This window comes from Macrosteles quadrilineatus, unplaced genomic scaffold (genome assembly GCF_028750875.1).
Source record: "Macrosteles quadrilineatus isolate MER2022 unplaced genomic scaffold, UCM_ALF_1.0 Scaffold_6__1_contigs__length_79288215, whole genome shotgun sequence".
Lineage (NCBI taxonomy): Eukaryota > Metazoa > Arthropoda > Insecta > Hemiptera > Cicadellidae > Macrosteles > Macrosteles quadrilineatus.
In genome coordinates, this window is record NW_026542599.1 from 18,941,581 (window position 1) to 18,957,720 (window position 16,140).

Consider the following 16,140-nt stretch of genomic DNA (forward strand, 5'->3'; position numbering starts at 1 on the left):
GTATTCGTTGCCCTTATTAGTTATTTAGCCAAAATTATCTTCGTAGACAGTTTTATTGTACCAATATTACTTGATTAAAATCAAGTTTCAGGAAATCTCATCCTTGAATGATTGAGATTTTAAAAATATTTGTAATATCTTTATTTGGAACTCATTCTGTGGACAGTTTCTTAAGATACACTTTAATACAGACTGTAGATTTGTGGGATGAATTGAGTACTGACTAATATTAGTAGTTTCATTGACCAGGGGAAAGATCAATTATTGAAAGCTCTATAATTGGGAGCTTCTAGGTCTAGACAATTAAAAATAATTAATTACACATATTTAGGGAATATAAATACATCTTTGTTTAAAGTAGATGTTTGTGTAGTTATAATTCATGGTGATTTATTAGTGTAGAATCAACAGTCACTTCCATATAAAACCCTTCCTTATTACATTCTAGAAATATATAGGTTATAGGTTTTACTGAAAAAATCATGGTTTCAATTTAATAGTTTATAGATTCAGTCATATTATTGATTATTACTACAACTATTTTAATCATACAAAAAAGAGCAAACCCATTTTTTATACGTTTTACCTATCTAAAGCTAAAGGAACATGTTAGAACGATAATAATTATACCCACTCTTTGCGTAGTGCATATATACATTATAAATATCTGTGTAACGAAAATAGATTATGCAATCCTGGTACGAAAATAAAATTTCTTCTCAATGTGAAAAAGAAAAAGAGAGCGGAGAAATAGTGAAACTCCAAAACAAATACTTGGAAGAAGGAACGTTACCATAACGGTAAGGACTGTGGCAGCAGAATCTTATTTTTTGGGTCTTACTGTTTCATTATTACTTTCAGACTGAGACCGAAAAGTTCAAGACTTTCCACAAGAGAGTTTTACTGTAAAAATGGAATTTATAGGTTGAAGTTTGTAAATCGAAGAATCTATACTTATAAAAGGCAAAGCCCTCACTGACACACTAACTCACTCATCGCTAATTCTCCCACTTCCCATTTACCTAGGAGGCTGAAATTCGGTACACCGATTCTTTGGGCATTAAATGGGAAAACGAAGTAGTTTTTATTCTGATCGGGCATGCGGGCTCCGCCCCATGCTTTGGAGTTTCCCATGTTAACCTTATGATTTTTCATATTTAAAAAGAAATTAATGAATCTTAACAGCTGTTTCAATTAAACAAGTCGGTTCTGTTCTATGATGTTCAATAGCACATGGCTTAAACCGATTTTATGAATTGGGCAACCTTGAGGTAGTTATGGTAAAATAAATACTGTACTAATACTGTATATTGTATAGGTTCAAATAAAGTGTATATGGTGTAATGGTCATGGGGGAAATAAAACCTGAAAATCAAATCCCTAACTGCCTGCCTCTGATGAATTTTAAAATAATTTTCCATTAAAGACTAAACTATTATTTTGTTGGCTATTTATGATTAAGCTTTTTTTTAAATGACACACATATTTATATTATAACACATCTGCATTGAAATTATTAAGAGATAAGCCAAAACTATTAAAATAAAGGAAAACTCATTGGTATACAAGTTTTATTTTGTCTTAAATACATGTTTTGTTATAATTACTAAGAAAATATCGTTATTAGTATATGAACTATGTATCTTGATATTAGATTATTAAATATTATTGCATGTATTATTGATTTTAAGCTTTTTTATTATTATTTTTTTAGTGAGACTGAATAAGTGTATCATGTGAGCTAGAACATATATTTGGAGACTCAATTAACAAATCAATCTAGCCATCACAAAGAAATAATTTTGTTTATCAAATTGTGAACTTTTTGTGAAATTAAATAAATAATTAGTAAATATTAGAATTTCGCTCTGATGGGTAAAACAGTAAAACACAATGATGGTGTTTTTTAATACCAAAGATTACCCAAAATATTTTATTTTTTTACTCATTATACATTAGCACAGTAATTAATCTACTAACAGTAAACGTTTAGTTGATCAATTAAGATTAATGGATTGAAAGTGAGACTAACACGTGGTTTAGGGTTAATGTTTAAGTTAATTAAGAATGACAAAGCTTGTGAGAGATTTGAAATTCTACTAACAACTGCCTTTTCCCACAGCTTCATTTTAGTGACAATCAACAGAACTTGTATACGGGCTTTTGTGTTTCATTCAAATACAATATAAAATTGTCATGGTGAAAAAAACTAATTCTTCTATAAAATTAAAATATAATAAATGAGATATAAATTTGCTAAAGAGAATAAACGTTAAATTTATTATTCTAGTTTTAGTCAACGAATGCAAAAATGCATTACAAAATTTTCATAACATATAGGATTATTCATTTAAAAAACAGCCAACACAAGTAAATAAGGGAAGTGAGCTAGTCTAGTGGTTAGAGTGTGGGAATCAGTCTCCAAGGTCCCGGGTTCGAATTCCAACAAATCACCAATGGATTTTATCTAAGTGATAATGTCGCAACCCCTAGGTCAAGCCTAAAGCAATGTGAAAAAAAATCCGGGCTGGACTAATACGGTGTTTCTTATATCCAAGGTATTTGTAGCTGGTTTGTAATATATATTTCAGTGTCATTATGGACCATATATTTCATTTGTTTAATATTATGTTTCAATTGTAAATTTTAATGGATCCTTAAAAATAGGTACTATCCTCATAACGATAGCATGGATAATTACGTTGACACATAATAAATTGTGTCTTATAGTAGTGTGTTAGTTATTTAGCAAAACAGTTATTTTTCTATTACACTAAGCTATACACTTTTTTAGTAAATGTGACATTTTCAAGGTATCAAACCCAAACCATATATTTTATTCTGCCCGTTTATTCCCACAATTTACAAGTACCTTAGTTTAACTACGAAACCATTGTAAATAAATATTTCTCGTAGGTAAAAATCGAACATAACAAATTTGTTATGTCATCAATGTTATAACGATCACAAATAAAAAATGTTAAATAATATTTTAAAATGTTATTAATTTCCGGGGACTCGGAAACAAAATGAAGAAATGAAGTAAAGTTTAACACATTTACTTCCTTATAAAAAATGTGTTAAAATATATTAAATAACTCAAAAACCAATATGAAAATATTGGACCTAGAGGTATTGTCTTTATAAAGGTGTCAATCCCTGACAAACGATGAGTTTTTGTAACTTGACGTTGACAAATGTTTGATTGCAAATCAAATATTGATTGGAAGTTCAACTAATAGCAACTGAAGTTCAGTATATTAAATTATAGTATGGGTTTTCCTATAATCACTTTATCTGAATTAAATAAAAAAATATACCATTCAATGGACTTGTGGCAATTATAGGCCTACTGATTACTTTTAAATTGCCAACCAATTGCAAAAGATTGTAATAGATAATTGTAAAAACAACAATAATTTTAACTATTTTTCTTAAATTTAATTTGACATAACTGTAACATATAAAATCTAGAATATTAAAATTATAAATAAACGTGGATTTAGGGGACAGGGAACTATTTCAATCTCTGTTGTAAAATACATTATTTATTCTCTTCCCCATTTGAACCCTGTATGCAAACATATAAAATTGTTTACATTGATTACTGTATTTGACAATTTTTTAGCTATTTTATTCTCTTTCCTCTTGTAATATAAATCGTTTAAATCTTAATTAATATAAATATTTTAGTATAGTACAAAAAAATCACTTAGCAAGAGAATTAAATATTCAAGCAAGTTCTTAATTTTAAGTCAAGGCAAGCGTTATGTGTTACTATCGTTTATATAGCTTATCTTTGGAAACATTATTAAAAAAATAGTTTCAATATAATTAAATCAAAGTATAAAAATATTCCTACGTAAGCTTTAAAAAAAGTTCAATTTGGTTAAATATTGGAAATTGAAAACAAATCACACAAGTTACTAGGGCCCCAATTTCTTTAAAGATGGCACTATCCTATTAAAAATGCTTTCAGCATACTATTCACTCTCATTTAATGGATTATGTAGAAAAAAAACTTATCTAAAGCCTCCTAAGAGCGTTTCTCCTAATTTAGAATTTAATTAAATGTATCTTTTACATCACTTTGGTAAATTCATGTTTACGAATTTGTGTGTTTTATTTTTACTTAGTGCCACTGAGGAAGTAATCTAACTGGAAGATCTATTTAAAGCCACAAAGCCTGTTGCAACTTTAATACTCTACTTATCCTGTACGTTATCGCTACAAAGTTGCTTAGCTTCCTATAAACTTTCATTACCTTCCTCTGCAACTTTTGATTGCTTTTTATACAATCTTTATTCTTAGAAAGCCGTGAGGTTGAAGTAATATAGTTTAAAAATCTTTTAAATAACTGCTATCAGAAAATACTTTTCGATCACAAAAACAGTTTCCTCTTAGATACATCGTCAAGTGGATTTAAGATCATCAAAGTTTATTTGTATTAACATTACAATCTTAACGATACAAAAAATTAAAATTAAATTAAACAAATGCTAATATTTCAAAAATAAAATTAAAGTTGGTACTTTGTGATTTATCACATTATAAAAGTAATAAAAAAACACTGATTACAATATACAAACTTAATACAACCTGATTACACAAAAAAATGTTATGTTTCATACAACAAAATATGGTTTTAAGATCTTTCAATCAGAGGTTAAACCGTTTCATCACCTGCTGCAATTGCAGACATCTGACGGATCAGTGATCAGCTGGGAAACGTCAGGTGATTACCATTTGATGACGTCATTTGACAAACTACACTGTTGGTAAGTGTATAAGGCTATTACAAGTTGTTTCGAATAGTTTAAATATTTAATGTTCAATAATATTATATCATCGTATAAACATATTATTTTAATAATATAAATAACTCGAAAAAACTAGTTGTGGACACATGGAGAACTAATTTAGAGCCAGGTAAAATCAGCTGATCGTCTCTCTCTTACTCTAAATTAGAGCTTGAGAAAAGTTCGCTTTATTTGATGTTAGCTGTTATCGAAAATACCTCCTTCCTGTACGGGAATATGCAGAATAAATATTTTTAACATTTCCAAATTACTGACTGCTTCGTTTAAAGGATAGCCTATTTTGGTCGGAGATTCAATTTTTTTAATTTAGGTTTACATTGAATAGGTCACAAGGGGTATAATTGATTTAACCTTCTCCCTCAGGTGTAGTTGTGTGAGAATCAACAGACTCAGAACATATAACAATTATGAGTAAATCTTTTCATTTGCAAACTAGTTTTATTTTTTATTTTATTTTTAATTTTTTTTTATTGATACAATAATTTTTGATCGTCTAAAGTATATTTTTTGTGAATTAATATTTATATAGATGTTATAGATGTAAATGCTGTCTTTTTAAATACTTTATATCTATTAAGTTGAAATTTTGTAAGATATTTTATTATGTGTTTGTAATCGTAGATTACAAATTTTTTGTAATCTACGATTACAAAAGAGATTTGTTAAAAATAAGTTTTTTTTTATTTACTGGTACCAAAAAATTAGTATATAGATTTAGAATTCAATAGTATCCCTTGTTTGGATTAGAAACAAATCTCGTGCTTTTTCACTGCCTTTTTGTCAAAGGAAAACATTTTTTATTGTGTCATTAAAAATAATATTTTATAAGTTTACCAACTTCTTCGCATTTTTGTGATAATTCGTATCCAGAATTACATCATGTGTCCCTTATACAAATATGTAACTGTTGATTTTACTGTATGTTTTCAGTAAAAAAACTGAAATTTGAGAACGATCATGTTGAATGAAAGTATTTAAACCATTTATGATATTTTTATACATATGTTGTAACCATAGCCCGTTTGAATGTCTAGTAAGTATACTCCTAATAAAAATAATATATTTTTTGCTATGATTCAATTATAGTACACATATCTTTTTATGCTTGTAGTACTGCGCCAGAGTTTATACTTCCGACATTTTTGTATGTTTGTGAGCCTTTATGTATTTGTTTTCTGAAAATATAATGACAAAAGTTTTAAAAATGATTTGATAAAGGTACACGTGAGATTAAATTGGGCCTAAACCAAAGTCATTGTTAGCATAAAAGCCAATTATGACTTTTGAGGTATAATAATCTAGGGTTAACCCTCACACCACATTTAGCTGGACTAACGTAATTTGTTGGCATAACTTTGTAGCATAAATACAATTTATCCTGTTAGTTGCTCAACCAGATTTCTTATATTTGGTCATTATTTAATAATCTATACCATTAACTTACCTTGTAAAAAAATAATACTACTTATATTTAAAAAAATAATATTTTTACTGATGTGATTTTAGTATTGTGATGCATAACCAATGCAATTGTGTTTTTTTAATAACTTGAATAATTAATAACCAACTAACATATTATAGTAATCTTATAATATATAGTTGAGAAAAATTGGTTCCTTCCATTGAATAAACTTATCTATCGAACCAATGTTGTTAGTTGTGATATCAATAAAAATCTGTGAAAACCAATATTTAATGAAAAAGCATACATACATTCTGCATACTCAGCATATGGTGTACATTTCAAGCATACTCAAGGCGTTAAAGGTATAATAAGGTAAAATTATGAAAGGGTGACTAGTTTTTAACTTATTTTCCTCATAGAGAAATAGGGTACCGAGAAAATATTTAATCGTACCCTTAATTTGTGTCTAGCACTGGTAATTTTTTTACAGTTAGTTACCAAACTTTTCATAAAGGCTTTAAAGTTTAATTTGTAATAATCATTCATTAACCCTGTTTGGATTTGCCCAAAATCAAGCCATTCTGTCACTAAAATCCTGAGACGCTAACCAGTAGATTTTCTATGTCATTTTTCACACTTAGTTACATATAGACCAGTTGTCCTCTTAAATTAAATACGAATGCAAATCGCGATGAAATCATCGATGGATTTTACAACCAAATGGTGATTTAATATAGAATTATGTGACACATTATGCTAGGATTGGATACAGGCTAAGTAAGTTTTTTTTTGTGAGAATTGGATTTTCCACACTACAGTATGTCTCACTGTGCTTTAGAAATATTTTTTTTTATCTTACTAAGAATAAAATATTGCTGCTGAATATTTACTGCTGAGTAACATCTGAATATAAAATAATAACGGAATATATAAATCATTACTGACTTTTTAATGCATGTTTAAATTATTTAGGCGTTCTTCTTACCCAGCTACCCTGGGATTTCGAATTACTGTATTTAATTATTGTGTGCTAACAGTATTTTTTTGCAATAGGGTGCCTACACTAGGCTATAAAACCTATTAGGTTAGTTATTGTTAGTGAACCCAATAAAAAGCCATGTTAACATTTGGGTAAAAAGGTATTACATTTTCATTTACAGCAGAGATAATGAAATGCTGAAAGTTAATTTACATTTAAACGTAATTAACCTTTGTGTGATTACTCCTGATAGGTTACTTGAATAAATTCTGGGTATCCATTATTGGGCTAATGATTTATTTTGTAATAAATTCTAGAAGTCTTGGACGGAGTTAAAAACAAATTATATTATATTCGTGAAGCTCTAAATTTGAATTTTATTTGTCTCTAATACTTTGTAGCAGTGCATAATTTTTCTACGGGTTTTTTCAAGAACCACTTGTTTTACATAAAAATATAAATTTAAGATATTACAATAAATAGAAAATGAAACAACGAAATTTAATTCTCAATAATTTCTTGTATCACACATTTTTATTCACAGTGATGATACTATTATTTCATTAAGAGTTGTACCAAGTGTAAACAAAATACAAACCTTGTTAGACTGTCTACCGTTCAAGTCAACTTAGTTAACAGTTGTCAAATCTTGTTAGGAACTTCTTGATTTACCAATCAGCAGCAGAAACAGTTTTTGCCTTGGATCAAAGGGACCCTTTTACCAATTGTTAACCAAATTGGCATTCCATATTGAGGTACATTTTCAAACACAGATAAACTTATTTAGTTTATTTGTTTAATTTTAGTACTATTTTTAACTTTTTTTTTCCAGTTTAGTCTGGTCTTTAGGAAGATGGATTTCGATCAGACGTCAAAAATCTGCTACTTTTGAAATGTGTTTTTTAATCACGCTCTTTGATCAAATCAGCGTACTTGTACTGTTTATTTTATTTTTTTTATTTTTTATTAGGACTTTTGAACTAGGATGATTGCAACAGTAATTTATAGTACAGCCCTAAGATGACTTTAGCTCATTGTCGAAACTAATTTTTTAAGGCCTATAAATAAAAAGTAGATTAAAACTAGATTAAAGCCTATAAAAAGTTTGTCCTGTTGAATGAATAATTGACAAAGCTAAAGATGATGTCTGATCAAGTGAGAACGATTGAGGTTTGTTGGTGATCCTCCAATTGTCAGTTGATGAAACAACTTATCTTAACAAGTCAGTTGAGTCAGTTGATCTACTTGACTTTACTAAAAATTGACTGAAGTAATATCCAACTTGTATTACAGAAATAAAACTTTTTTTAAACAACATATTATTTAATAATGAGGAATAAAAATAGTAAATTTTACAAGATAGCATATAACCCATCAAATGTAATATTCGGGAGGTCTTAAGACCACTTAGGGTTCTATAAACACCCATTACAGTTTTTTTTTTAAGCAGCCTAACACTCATCAAAGCCTAACCAACTTAAAGCCCTTAGTCTGTCTAAAAGCTCACTAATTAGTCTGGGTTCTGTGCCACAATGTACGCCCTACATTTAATACAACTCAGACAAGTTTGCTGCTACTGATTTTTTAAGGGGTTAGTTTTGTTTTTAGGTGATAGTTTACTAACAAACGGTATAGTAGTATTTATGTTTTTACTTTCCTACAAATCATAGTATATGGAGAAAGTATTGTTTTCGTCTAAATTTTCGTGATTAAGTTTTGAGTGGATGTATCAGTTTTGGGTCCCCCTTAACCACAAAAGTGGTTTTCGAAGTGATGTCTGTGTGTGTGTCAGTATTTGTACAGAGCTACAGACCAGACCTGTTGTCCGATTTTGATGAAATTCGGTATGTAGGTACTAATACATGATACCTGCAAGTGATTTTTTATTTTTGCAACATTTTTATTTTAAAGTTAATTTTCCCGTAAAAACCCATTAAATATCAGAAAGAATGTGTTTTCTAAAAAAAAATGTTTTAACGGTTTTCGTATAAATTTAGAATGTTATATAGTCCTTGAATTCTGGACAAAATGGTACAAATCCCATTTCCTTAAAAAATATAGTTTAAAAGTTACTGTAACTTATGTTATTTCCTCATGAAATAGCCCATAAAATTATAAAAATTGGGTTTTAGGCAATTGCCGGTTTTCATTAAAATTAATGTGTTATGTTCCTTATATGTATAAATAAAATAGTGCAGCCTCATTGCTGTGACAATTACGGTTCAAAAGTTATTGTAACTGTTGTGATTTTCCCTATAAAATATCAAAGTTACTCCCACCGCTACCCATTGTAAAGGTTGTTGACAATCTTATGAAAGAAAGTATGAGTCACATTGCTGAATGCTGATACCATTTATTTTCTTTATACTTGAGGTGTTTGAATCCGACTTTTTGTTTACGCTAGCAAACACAACATCGCCTGAATAAATTTAAACTCGGTGAACAATACATTATTGGCAGAAACACAGGAATCAAAAACCATATATGTCCAATAATTTTATATTAAAAACTAATTGATGGTAAATATTTCACCTTATAATTTTTACACCGTATCGCTTTTTATAGGTACACTAGTTTAGCTATAAATTAATTAATCTATTTATTCTACTAATATGTATTTTACCTAATACAACTAATATAACTTTAGGAGCTGTAATATATTCAACCATATTAGCCTCAACCTCATATATGAAATTAAAGTAATTAACAACAAAAACTAATTACTTTCAAGTTCTTCGTTGTTACAACTAGCCTCTGTATTGGTTTAACTGCCAGAGTTGTAACAATAAGCGGTATTCCCCATGGGATCTGACTAACCTGTGTTGACTTTACCAGTAACAATGGACTTTGATTTTGGCAACCTATCTACCACATTTTCCATTAATATTAGTCACAGAAATTAGGAAGGCTATGGCATAAATTCTACTCAACTGTTAAGTAAATGATGAACAATAAAAAACAAACATGTTTGGTCAATTTCCACTTGTAATTTTTTTCAATTATGAATTTTCAAATTGGTTTTAAAACAGTGAATCTACATTAGGGTGGAAAACCCAATTATACATTCAGCTAAACGAAACTAAAGCAGCGCAATGGTCAATAAGATATCAGGAAACCTTGACCAATAGAAATTCAGAATTCATAAAAAAGAACAAAACTGCACACCTGCACACCTGCACTGCTGAAGGGAAAAGAATAGTCTGCCTGGAGCAGAAGAACATCGCATCTGCTCAAGAAGGAAAGTAAATTTACCTAAGGCTTCTCTAAATTTTAAGGTTTTTAACAATATACAAGTTTAAATAGGTCTAGGGCTATTTGTTCCAATAGAATAGAGTGAGATGATCCCTGTAGCTTTGTACTGGCTAAGATCAGCTGTTTCATTAGCCAGCATCATTTTAATGAAAACCCAGTGATCAGAAACAGCTTGGTCCAGTTTCGAACCATTAAAAAGCTACTGACTTTTCTCAGGATTGAACGGCGATACATAATACAGTACCACCTTAAAAAATATAAATCAAAAAAATTTCAAAACATGAGGAATTGTGAGTGTTTTGTGAGGGGATTTGTGTTTGTAACATTTTGTGGGTGTTTGTGTGTGTGTTGGGGTGTTTGTGTGTTGTGTGTTTAATTATTCATGTGGTATACTATACCATTTTTAAAATGAAGTTAAAATTGAAAGGTATATCTTAATTTGTTTGAATTACCAAGGACAGTAATAACTCCTTGTTTAAGCTTATAATGTATCTGTATTACAGTTAATCTATTTTGTTTATTTTGCTTAAAATTTTATTCATATTTTCATACTTCTATCGTTACTGCTACCCAACACTCTCAGAGTAATATTGAATTCTAAATACAAAAATTTGTTCGGAATATCTTTTGTATGTTAATTGAAATTGAAAGTAAAACGCTGACTTTATCGTAATTCAATAATCATTAAAGTAAATGCATTACAAGTAATCTACGAAGTGATGGATGAAGTTGAATTAATGTAGAATTAGGAAACGTATCTTTTATTTGTTTATTGTTTAAGTAGCTCAAACGAAGCAACGTTTCATGCATATTATGATTAAAAATGCAGCAGATTTATATGATTAGTATGCACAAACTAATTGGGTATCTAGTCAAAAACGTTTTAATATTTAGGATACAAACCCAAATTGTAACGTTGAACCAGATTTAGCTTTGAGTATTAAGTGATGTTCCACCTCTTCATAGTAATATAATCAATAATTTCAGGATTCAAAACATTATTAGTCACAAATTACGGTTTAGAGGGTAAGTTTAGCTAACAAAGGCGCAAGAGAGTAAAGTTTTTAACGACTGCCATCTTGTCCCTGTTGTAATCTTTTGACGATGAACAGAAATTGCACCAGTCATGCGGGCTTTAGTGTTTAGTCTGTAAATCATAATATTGTATCTACTTCAAAATATTCGTAATTTGACATAATTTTGAAGATTTTTATTGTTGAACATTTTTTACGGTTGAGGTACCCAGATTAACCATGATGGTTGATGTGTTTACATGAGTCATTTGATACATGAAAACCCTTATTCAAAACAAACAAAAAATTACTTGCATGTTGATATGCAAAATGTCCGTACTATACGTGAACAGAAAGTAAATGTATTTATTTATTCTTCTACGGTAAACCCCCTTTTACATTAATATATTTGAAAGAATATAGAGATGGCTGATACTATTTTGTTGACCCAATAAAATAGCAAATCTCTTGCAATAAATTATATAAAAATTCCTCCATTTATTTAGAAAAATTAATTAGTGTAAATTAATTATTAGTGTAAGAACATCGTGTTTTTTTATGATTTCACGATAAACATTCATTTAAACAGTAGATATTGTCATAACAATACCATTAAAGTATCTTTGTACCCACCATTTATTTTAAATAAGTTTTTATTTATTTTATATTCAATAAGTAATGGATCAAATTATTTTATATAATGTGTATGTAATATTATTTACATAATAGCGTAAATTAGTAAAAATCTTACGTATTTTGTAATATCTTAAGATGTGTTTAGGTTCATTTAAATGTAAATTTAAAATTGGAACCTTGCGTAGTTAGTAGTTTAACTGTGTTTCAAGATGAAGTAAAATACATGGTTTCTCCAAGCTTTCATATTTCTGCAAAGACCAATATGACACAGCATTTAAAATGTATGCCAAGATCATGATTGCGGCACAAAAATATTTAGGTTAACAATGGTTTATATTCATACTGAAAACATTTAATTCCCACCAAACTCATCACATTTCTTTTTATAAATTTCTATAATTTCCATGTTAACACTACTGCTGTTTCTTTTGAAAAGTTGTCTTTTATAATGGCTTAAAATGGAAGCCATTTTAGAATAACTGGTAAACCAGGCTTAATGTTACATGTAATCTTGCATTGGATTTAGACCGCAGACGTTGTTAGCCTAAAAGCCTGTAACGACGTGGAAGGTGTAATAATGTAGAGTTAACCCTTACACCACATTTGGCTGGGTTCTCGTTATTAAATGGCGAAACTCTGAAGCATAAATACAATTATTCGTTTAGCAACAAACTGCATCAATCATTGACAACACGTAGATAATGAAAAAAAGAAACTGTTGATGCCAAGAAGTAGGTAATTAATGATATAAGACTCAAATGTTTTACGTCATAAATTAGTTTAATCGTAATAATAAAAGGTTTTGAGATATTTTTCTGTGCAAATGTTCTTTGTTTTTTTAGTGGATTAATTAATTATGTTAATTGATTATGTTTTTATTTGGTATTCTAAATTCTTACAAATATCGATACTTAATAACCATCATACCTTATAAAAAAATGTGGTACTCTTTTCATATTCATTGCATTGCAAATAATATTTTGGGTTCTCATCACCATATTTACTAAAATGTGAATTTTAAAATTTGGATTTTTACATTGAAGTAAGAATTATTATAATTTAACTTGGTGGTTTTTGATATTTTACTTTAGTTTAATTTTCGAGGCTGTGAAATAAAAATTTAATTTTACAGATTGGCTTAAACGGCAGCAAATAATGATTAAGACAGTAACACAAGACTATTAGTCTTTGTGACGTCTTGCTTTAATTGTTCTTCAAATCTAAAATACTGTTTTAAACTGGAATTTATATATGTATCTAGTGGTATATGCTTTATATTTTGCTGAATTACATTTGTAAATGTCATATATATTTTAATATACATCACCAAATAACTAACGTTGTAAATTTCATTTTAGTATAAATTACTAAATGTATTATTTAAATCTCGATCATACTTCTTTGGATAAAGAAGTAGTTTAAACAAGGCATGTAATTTATCTCTTTCAAAAATCCTAAGAAGAACTTGGTTACGTAGTAGAAATGTTTCTTTGTGAATGACTAAGGTAATCGTCTTACTGGAAGAATAACCATTTAAACCGCAAACCTCGTTCCAACTTCAATACTTAGAATAGAATCACTTGACTTTTCTTAAACCTCCACCAACCTTAAGCCATTATTTAGATGTTGTGTCTTTTTCTTTTCCTTTCTTTTACAGCAAAATTTAATGCCTTTTAAATAGCGAACATTACCATAACTAAACTGTTACCACTAAAGTTCATAGAATTATTTTTCTGTTTATTATGATCATAATGAAAATATAATCTGTTGTATTACATCAACGCTGAGTTGGTAAAACCTACCCTAACACTTTTTTTATCTTGGGTAGTTTTGTGTTAACTGTATACAAAATAAACGTACCAAGTATGTAAGTATAATATATTGTGTGATTGTAAACTTTGATTATATTGATTCAACTCACATCGATATATGTAGGATTCTTTATTTTAGAAAAAATATATTTGCTTACTTAATAAAATTGGAGCCATTTATAACACAAACAACTAAAACGTAAAGGTACCAATTAGGAATATTTGTGAGTCACATCATAAATTTTTGTTTAAACTAGTATATAAACTAGTAAATAATAATATAGACTACAACTATTAATATCAAGTTCTATGTACTGATCTGGTAAACACCAAGCACAATCGCACACAACATTAAATTGTAAATGAGCTTTTAGCATTACATTACCTTTGGTGTCGGAAATTATTTATTGAATTGATTTCAATACAAATGCACAAACATAGTTATTTCAGTGAACACATTATTCATATTTCTTTCATATTAATTGTTAAGCTTTTGTTTTAGGTCTATGGATTTTCTTTATTTACAGCCTTGTGTTGTAAGACTAGATAGTTTAGCACCTGAGGTAAATTTTAGGTTTTCAAAAGTAATAGAAAGCCAAAACAATTTCATTTCGTTTTTGGATCCCAAAAAATATCATAACTGTTGGTAGAGGTTTATATAGTAAATTAGTAACATACAATAATGCGCTAGGTCGTTATTAATTTAGCTTACTGGGAAAATGGTTTGCGATTTCTAAATTAAGCTAATGTATCCTGTATGGTTTGAATTTAGCTTTTAATAGCGCTTAATAAACCAACAATGGCATTTCAGCAGAGTTTTATGGATAGAAATTGATATCAAAGAGTTTCACAGAACATTGATTACGTTGTTCACTTTACAAGTATACAAGGTCAAAACAAAACATTTAACAATTATTAAAAATTATTGACTAACCACCATAAAAATTAATTAATCCTTTAAAAATATATATTGAATGTGCTGTCATAATTATATAAACTTGATTTCATAATAGCTTACACAACCAACAGTCAATTATTTTAATCGGTTAAAAACATTTCCAAGCTAATTAAATAATTATTTTTTGAACCAATAAAAATCTGTATAGTTTTATAATTAATGCCTCATATTATATGATAAAAATCTCAATTTGTTTGAAGTTTTACACAGTTTATGTAATCAAAATATACCAATATATTTTATTAAGTAAATCGTTTATTTCCCTATTTACGATAAGCCAACATAAGTTATTCTATTTGAACTAATCTTACTATTACGAAGAGTTTGTATTAGTCGATTAACTCAATCTTAACAGGCCTTAAATCAGTTTTTCAATATTTAATTTCTTAGTTTGCAAGCAAATATGTAATTAAGAACTGTTTTACCTCAGTTTTATGGTATTGACTTTTTAAAGATAAAAATAAACTAATATAGGCTTGCTAACATGTGTTTATTCGATTTCTTAATTGAATAGAATGACCTTTAAACGTTTATTATTGTATTTAATTTTTGCTATGTAAATATTTGTTTTGCATCCCACCTCAAATATGTGGTTGGATGAAAGATGATAAAATGGTTATGGTTCATTCAATGAGTAAAACAATAAAAAAACCAGGAATTAAATTGTATAGCTACCTAAGTAATAGTGTTTTAAATAAATAAATAAATAAATAAATAAAAATGCCTTTATTTCCGAGCGTCTCTCAGTACAAATATTACTGTTTTACAGAGTAACTCAGGTCAAAACTATCTAAAAATACAATCTATTATAATACAAGACATCGTGTGATAAAATAAAAATATAAAATATATATATACAACTATTTTACAATATTAATACGTTTTTTTAAGTTTCTTTTAAAAGCCAGGACCCCCAGCTGTTTTAGGTCCAAGGGGAGGTCATTGTAAATCTTTGGGCCAAAGTATGAAAACCCTTTCCTTCCCACTTCCAGGCGCACTTTTTGAAAGTAGAGCAAGGCGTTGTGCCGGGTCTCGCGTTGGGTCATCTCCCCACGTGCCACAAGCCTTTCCACCAGGTACTTAGGCTCTTGCTGAACCAAGACCCGGTGGATGAGGCTACAAGTCTGCACCCTGCACACGGCACCCATCGACAGCAACCCCGCAGCATCCCGGAACGGGGATACGCGTTCACGCTTACGGATACCGTAAACGAAACGAACGGCGGAGTTCTGCACTTTTTGCAAACGGGACATCTCTTCCTTTGAG